Source organism: Stylophora pistillata, chromosome 3 (genome assembly GCF_964205215.1).
Source record: "Stylophora pistillata chromosome 3, jaStyPist1.2, whole genome shotgun sequence".
Lineage (NCBI taxonomy): Eukaryota > Metazoa > Cnidaria > Anthozoa > Scleractinia > Pocilloporidae > Stylophora > Stylophora pistillata.
Window position 1 is genome coordinate 19069766 of NC_142521.1, and position 7439 is coordinate 19077204.

Genomic DNA, 7439 nt, shown 5'->3' on the forward strand with positions numbered 1-7439 from the left:
TTAATTATGGACTAATCGTTTTTTATATACACTTTTTTTTTAAAGTTTGACTGATTTCTTAGGTTAAACTGCGCCTTAATCCACATTCATGAAATAGCCCAGAACATGTGAAAGTTATATAAAGCAACAGAACACTCCAGAAACTACAGTATCGTGAGAATTTCGTATCCTGTATGTAAGAGGGTCTCGATAGGTTAACCGATTGCCGTAAAAAGGCCCAAAAATTCTACTCCTTACTTTTCAGCTAAGTTATATGAATATTTTCTCAACACAATTTTCTCATAATTTTTAGATTTGTTACTAATCTCAGAATAAACCAGAAAATGGGTGTTTTGTTATTTTTTCAATCCACCACAATTCCCTTTGACTCATCCTAAGCACCCCGAGTGAGAAATAATCTGGTTGTTAAAAGTAGGGGGATACTTAGTGAAGGACCTTGACTTGGGATTCAAGTCCTGGACAGAAGCAGACCATAATTCTTTTCAAATGCAGCTTGCACAAGAAGTAGTTCCTTATCAGTTTCATCAGCTTGTGTTCATAACAATCTTCCTTGTAAGCCGGGAACCCAGATGTCGCTCAGATGTTCCACGCTCACAACTAAACGAATAAAATCTTTATGTATTCTGCAACGCTCTCATCGTTTCTGATCTAAGCAATATACATATATGAACCTAATATAGTCGAGTTCACCACAGAGTTCTCTGTGACTCAGTGGTCGAACATCAGAGCGCAGAGTCCGAAAGTGTGATTTCTTAATGAGAAATAAACATTCTTTATTTTTGGCTTATGTTCGCGACTGCACGAGTGACATCTTTCAGTCTTCAATCTTGAACTTACTTTAACTTCCTGTCGGCACTCTGGGCAGGTTATGATATCATCATATCCCTTTTTCTTCACAAGTTTCACAAGGCACCCTTTACAGTAGGTGTTCAGGCATGGTAACACTTTTGGTTCCTTGAATTGTTTAAAACAGACGGCACAGCGCAGCTGCTTATGAATTTTATCAGGCTGAGCACAGGCCTTGGTAAGTCTGAAAAATTTAATTCAAACTGAATACCTTATTTATTTTCACATGACTGAACATCTACAACATAAACTAAATGTAAGTTTTCAAAGTTGAAGGAATTGCCTCTGAAGTCTGATTAATAGTGATAAGTACCATATAGTCCTTCCCCAACCTACCCTCCCCCCCCCCTCAATTATACAACCCAAAACTACTCTATTTTGAAATTGTTCACTTGCATCTTTATTTGTTCCTTTTCATCTAAAATACTTAATTAAAACGCGCTGAACTATAACGACAGTCATAACACTTAATTCCTCAGGCTATAAAGGAGCAAGCAACACTGTTTTATTTAAGCGGTATCACCATGAATATAAACCAAAGTGCAGTATATTGTGAAAGTGGTGATCTTAAATCCTGCTAAATGCTTGTTTGTGTTTTAAACCTTTCGATGTACCGCGAAACGATTTGTTTGCTGTTTTGGTTTCTTGTTCAGTGGACCCTGCTTAATCGATCATCCTTGTCACCCTCATCTGAGCCAAATTTAGGTTGTGCAACAGTCAAATATTCCTTAGTTAGCAAGAGACGATTTGAAAAGGGAGGTTGCAAACTTCCCACTGAGGACTTGAAACTATAAAAATATTGAGAGATAAATATACGATGTGCAAGCGGTGGAACATTAGACCGAGACGACAAGCAGTAAATCAACCTTATTCACAATACATGCAAGAATGTCGTGTCTTTGTGAATTGTCCAGTTGTGTGCGTAAATCATGCAAAGTGTCGGTGTTTCATCAACTTTTTGATGCGTTGTTTTTTTCATATATTTTCGTGCTATTGTAGTACACAAGGCTCCCTGATATCCCCCAACATTTCTGGCGTACATTTCTACTGTGCAGCCGAGCAATACACAACCAATATACGGTGAGCTATGGTAAGCTATGGTAAGCTATGGTGAGCTATGGTGAGCCATGGTGAGCCATGGTGAGCCATGGTGAGCCATGGTGAGCCATGGTGAGCCATGGTGAGCTATGGTGAGCTATGGTGAGCTATGGTAAGCTATGGTAAGCTATGGTGAGCTATGGTGAGCTATGGTGAGCTATGGTAAGCTATGGTGAGCTATGGTGAGCTATGGTGAGCTATGGTAAGCTATGGTAAGCTATGGAATTTCAACTACGACACTTTGAGGAATTTGACGTAATTAAACGTACTCCATTCATCCCAAGAAGGAGAAATATTCGCCTAAGTCATGTGTTTCCCCTTGCACATATTTCGTAATCTGGCCGACATCTTCTTGCTTTGCAACAAAAACGAGCATAGTCGAGGCTCTTTTACATGTTAATGTACGGCTCGCTTTGCGTTCGGCCTCTCTCTGAGGCTAGATTCGTTCAAACAAGAGAGTAGCAAATGAAAGGCCCAGTTTCGAGATTTACATCACTTTTCACAGTACGAAACCCACTGAGTAAACTCAAGTTTTGAGATTACGAAACAAAAGTTGGAAAAGAAGGATACCAATAAGCTTACTTGAATACGATATTGAACACAATAGTATAGTTTGTTCGTTTGAATACTCTACATACATACATACATACATACATACATACATACATACGTTAGTTGACCACTCCCTATGGGGGCTTTTCAGGGCCAATTCCTACACATCCCACCCCAGGGGAGGACATCCACAACACAGTAATCTCGTGCGTGGGAAACTTACGTCTCCTACCCCTAACCGGCCTGCAGGAGACGGGGCCTACGGTTTATTCGTCCTTATCCGAGAAGACGAGAATATCTATCCATTTCTTGATTATAGAAAGGTACCAAATTCTCCTCACTTATTTTAAGACCATGAGTATCGGTCCGGCCGCTGAGAAAGAACATTTCCGTTCTGCAAAAGCTATAACAGAGTAATAGAGCATACTTGAATGCGGTCGCAATAAATAAAAGAAACTTACCTTTGTAAATAGCAAGCTCAAAGGCTCGATCAACAGCGCGTCTCTGCTTCACTGATTTCAAGGCATTCCGAACTCGAGACTGTTGATCATCGCTACGCACTTTGGGCCTTTTCCAAATGATAATTTATTTCAGTATAGTGAACTGAGGTTCGTATCGGGATATTTTGCCATGGAAAAGGCAATCGAAGGTAGTATTTACACCTCGAAGAAGTTTTGACATTTGTCGTCCGCCATCACTTATTTGTGCGGGCGCAAAAAGCTCATTTTTCCTGTTTTCTGGTGAACGTCAGTATCCTTTTCTTTCATACAAAACTTCATCAACTGATTTTGCAGCTTGGCAATGGTCTGCTCTTCAGCAATTTTGCTACAGTTCTTTTATTGAAATAAAACTTATCTCTTTCAAAAGCCACCTGAATTCCAAAAAAATACTTTATCCGTTTCGCTACGAGCATGGGACAAAGAAAAAATAACAGGTTCCCTTGTTGTACGAAGAACTCGAATAGTTGTTGTACGAAGGACTCGAATAGTTGTTGTACGAAGAACTCGAATAGTTTTTGTACGAAGAACTCGAATTTAACCGCCTCCCGGTTAGCTCAATGGATAGAGCGCTGAACTGATGTGCGGGAAGTCGAGGGTTCGAGCCCCGGCCGGACCAACACTCAAGGTCTTAAAATATTTGAGAAGAATATGCTGCCTTTCTATAACATCAAGAAATGGTTTAAATATTCTAGTCTTCTCGGATAAGGACGAATAAATGGAGGTCCCGTCTCCTGCAGGGTTGAGGTAGGAGACGTTAATTTCCCGCGCACGAGATTACTGTGTGATGGATGTCCTACCCTGGGGTGGGATGGGTGGGTTGTTGTCTTGCGTTTCATACATGAACCTCTGGCTCGGGCAATATGGGTAACCATGCCCCACGTAAAGACATTAAATTTTGATTACTATTTACATACTTTGATTTACTAATGCAGTCGAACCTGTATTAAGCGGTTACCTGCAGGGAATGGCGGAGTGACCGCTAAATACAGGTTCCACAGAATAGGGGTGTTTTAAAAAATGATAAAAAATGCAATTTTAAAATTAATTTCCTGACGAGGGAATTCCGCCCTAAAACTGCAAGCGAAAACCGATATCGCACGAATCGCGAAGCTACTAGGGGGCCAAGGAACCGCCTTCCGCAATTCCGAATACATCGTTAAATTTTCGTTTTCAAGCGCTACTTAGGCCCAGTTCAAACGTCGAATTTCACATGTGCCGAACTTAACTCCTATCTTAGTCGACTAAAATAGTTAAATACGGCATTTGATTCAAACGTCGAATTTAACTCTGTTCGCTGTCGATATTCCCAGGCGCACTACTTATTTGCTAGACGAAGATGTCTATTGAGCATTTGCTTAATTGCTTCACTGATGCTCTTGTTTTGCTGTTTGTTTTTGCCTCTTTATCTCGGCTTTTCGTCATGATAATTTCACTTGATTCATGTTCCATCATTTCATTGAAACACGACCCACAATATGCCAGAGTTTCCTGCTTTCAACCTAGGAGTACTCTCTTCGTATACAAAAACCGAACACCTCATACAAAAGTAATTACCGCACGTCTAACAACTGTATTTTGTCTTTTCAAAGCAACAACTACAAATTCCCTCGTCTCCCATCATTTTTTTGTGCTGTTTTGGCTTTTTTGCGCATGGCATTCATAGAATTCCTGGCGAGTTGTGGGTAATAAATGAATTATAATAATTTCCTGTAATTCATGCATTAAGTTCGGCACATGTGAGATGCGACGTTTGAATCAAAAGTCGAACCTAAGTCGAATGTTCGACTGTTTCAGTCAAGATACGGCAAAAGTCGCATTTGCTTTAAAACAGTCGAATTTAATTGATTCAAACGTCGCACTTCACATGCATTTAACTCTCGCATTAAGTTCGGCACATGTGAAATTCGACGTTTGAACCGGGCCTAATTAGACGAAACTTGATATTCTTCGAACCAAATTTTTTAGGCCCAGAATAAAATTTTAGAGCCTAAACGAAAAGAAAAAAACACAATTGAGACCTATCACGGCAAGAAATCTCAGAAAAAGTTTAACTAAAACTCGCTAATTAAAACGTGAGAGGACAGGGACGAGTTTCTTATATTTATTACATTGAAAATCTAAACATTTCAACTGAAATGTTACTGAATGAAAAGCTACCCAGCCAAGTTTGAGAGTTTTCAGCGGAAAAGTGTCCAAATTGGAGTCTTGCAAAAGTTGCAAAAATTCCATACAAACCCTTAAAATTTTTTGCCCTGTCTACCCAATCCATACAAACTTTCTATTTTAAGTGATATTTGAAAAGCTGTCATTTTGCCATTTTCCTCCTCTAAATACTTCTATTCTTGCTTAAGACTCTCACATTTAGTTGATCTTTCATTTTAATATCTTTATACATAGCTTTTCAAACAAACGGAAAACAACTACACTCTTTCCCAGTCCTCTCACGTTTCTGCAATGGCCTATTACTCGAAGGACAATTAATGAGCCAACGATATTTTTCAGCGTCTTTCCCCATTGTGACTTCCTATCATTTTCGTTGAAGCTCTGTCGGGGTAATTGTAAAAGAATTTAGTTGTGATCTTGCCCGAGAAATGTCGTCGTTCTTCAATTTAAACGATACTAATAGTTGTGTTTCTTCCGATGAGGGGTCCATGGATGACTTTTGTAGTTTTGAGGATAAATATTAGATGTATCGTGCTCCGTAAAACGAAGAACTAGAGCCACTTGCAAGTAAGGAAGAGGCCGTCCACTATGAGGAAAACGTTTTAACGCGGCTCGTGAAGAAGTGAGGGAGAGCTAGAGCTTCAAAAACGGCTTACTGGTGAAGCAGAAGTTCATAATACAACGCTAAGCACATATTTTCTTGGTTAATCTTTTGTAGCAGCATGAAAATATCCCTTGAAAGGCTATCTTTACTAATTGTGTATAGGTTTCTTCGAGCAGTACTCTTCCAGACGGTTTACCCTTGTTCTTATTTTGCTGGAAGTTCAAATCCTTTCCCTTTGTCATGCTTTGCCTTTGGGCCGTTATGCAACGCTTTCCCTAGCGAAACTGTGGTAAACCATGGCTTCGAAGAATATCTATAGTCTGTTTATAATAATAGTAATTTACTATTAATTGTGTTTACTTATTACACATTACTTTGGACTCATATTTGTGCAGCCTTTCATCTTCGGAAAAAAATCCTAATTCTGAAAAACTTGTACAAAGTATTGTTTTTGTAAGTCTCAGAAAACAAAAATATTTTTCTACTCTGTTACTGTGACAGACACCGTGATTTTCAGAAATACATATACTTATGTTTTGTCCCTGCATTTCAAGGAAAAAGCCATTAGGCAGAGATAACTAAACAGCAGTAATAGGCAGTTTGCTCACTCCTGAATTTTTTTGTTGCACTGTACACAAATGTTGTGCGAGAATCAAATCAAAGTGTTTGTGGTTTTGTGAGTTTCAGAGACTGTGATAGATAATGTGGCAGTGCACTTGTGTGCTTTGCATGGTTACATGGCCATGTTTGCTGCAAATCTGTATTTCTCCACTTGCTCTACCCCTAGATTAGGCAGGTGGTCTGCCTTCTATCAGGCAACTCTTAAAGCTTTTTTTAAAAGCCTTGTTAAATAAAAATATCAATTACAGTTGCACTAGTTACTGATTGTTGGCAAAGTAAGTAACTATTTATAAATACATTCAATTAAATGTGTTCATGATGCAAATCTTTCTTCATGTTGAACCTATAAGTGATGAAATGTATTTGAATGTGCTCCCAAAAATACGATCAGAGGAAATAAATCTGAACCAAAGTTAAATCATTTTTCCAAGATAATCATTTCTGAACATCTGGTGAAGTGGAACAATTTAAATATTAATATTGATTGAATTATTTGCTTATTTCATTGAACACTTGTCATCTATTGAGTTTTAGGGTTACCAGTAATGGAGGGATGTAGTAAGAAAAACTTGCACAGGAATACTGTTAAGATTTCCATTATAAACAAATCACCATTTCCCTTTTGCTTCTGTTTATAATGCTTTTGTATGGCTTACTCTTTCAACTCCTCATCAAGCATAGTTTCTAGCACCTGGCATATTTTTCAGCACATTGGCCACATTTTTGCCGTTTATTAATCAGAGTGTATTGAGATAAAATAGTCTGATCATTTTGCACATTAGTTTTTACAGGGTAGCCTTTTATGTAAGTGTGTATGTATGTGCATGAACTGCACAATAAGGAAACCTTCACTATAATTCAATGCTACCCTGGCCTTTGTAGGCATTTCCTCTACATTCTTTTACTTTGGGTAGGTTACCCAAAGACGTGGCTGGCCTTGATTATATACTTTTGATTCCCTTCAAAAGTTATGGTTAAAGTGAAGAGATGTCAGCTGCAAGATTGATCTCACATGGAAAACAGAACAAACCCATATTTAGCACAACAAATTACAA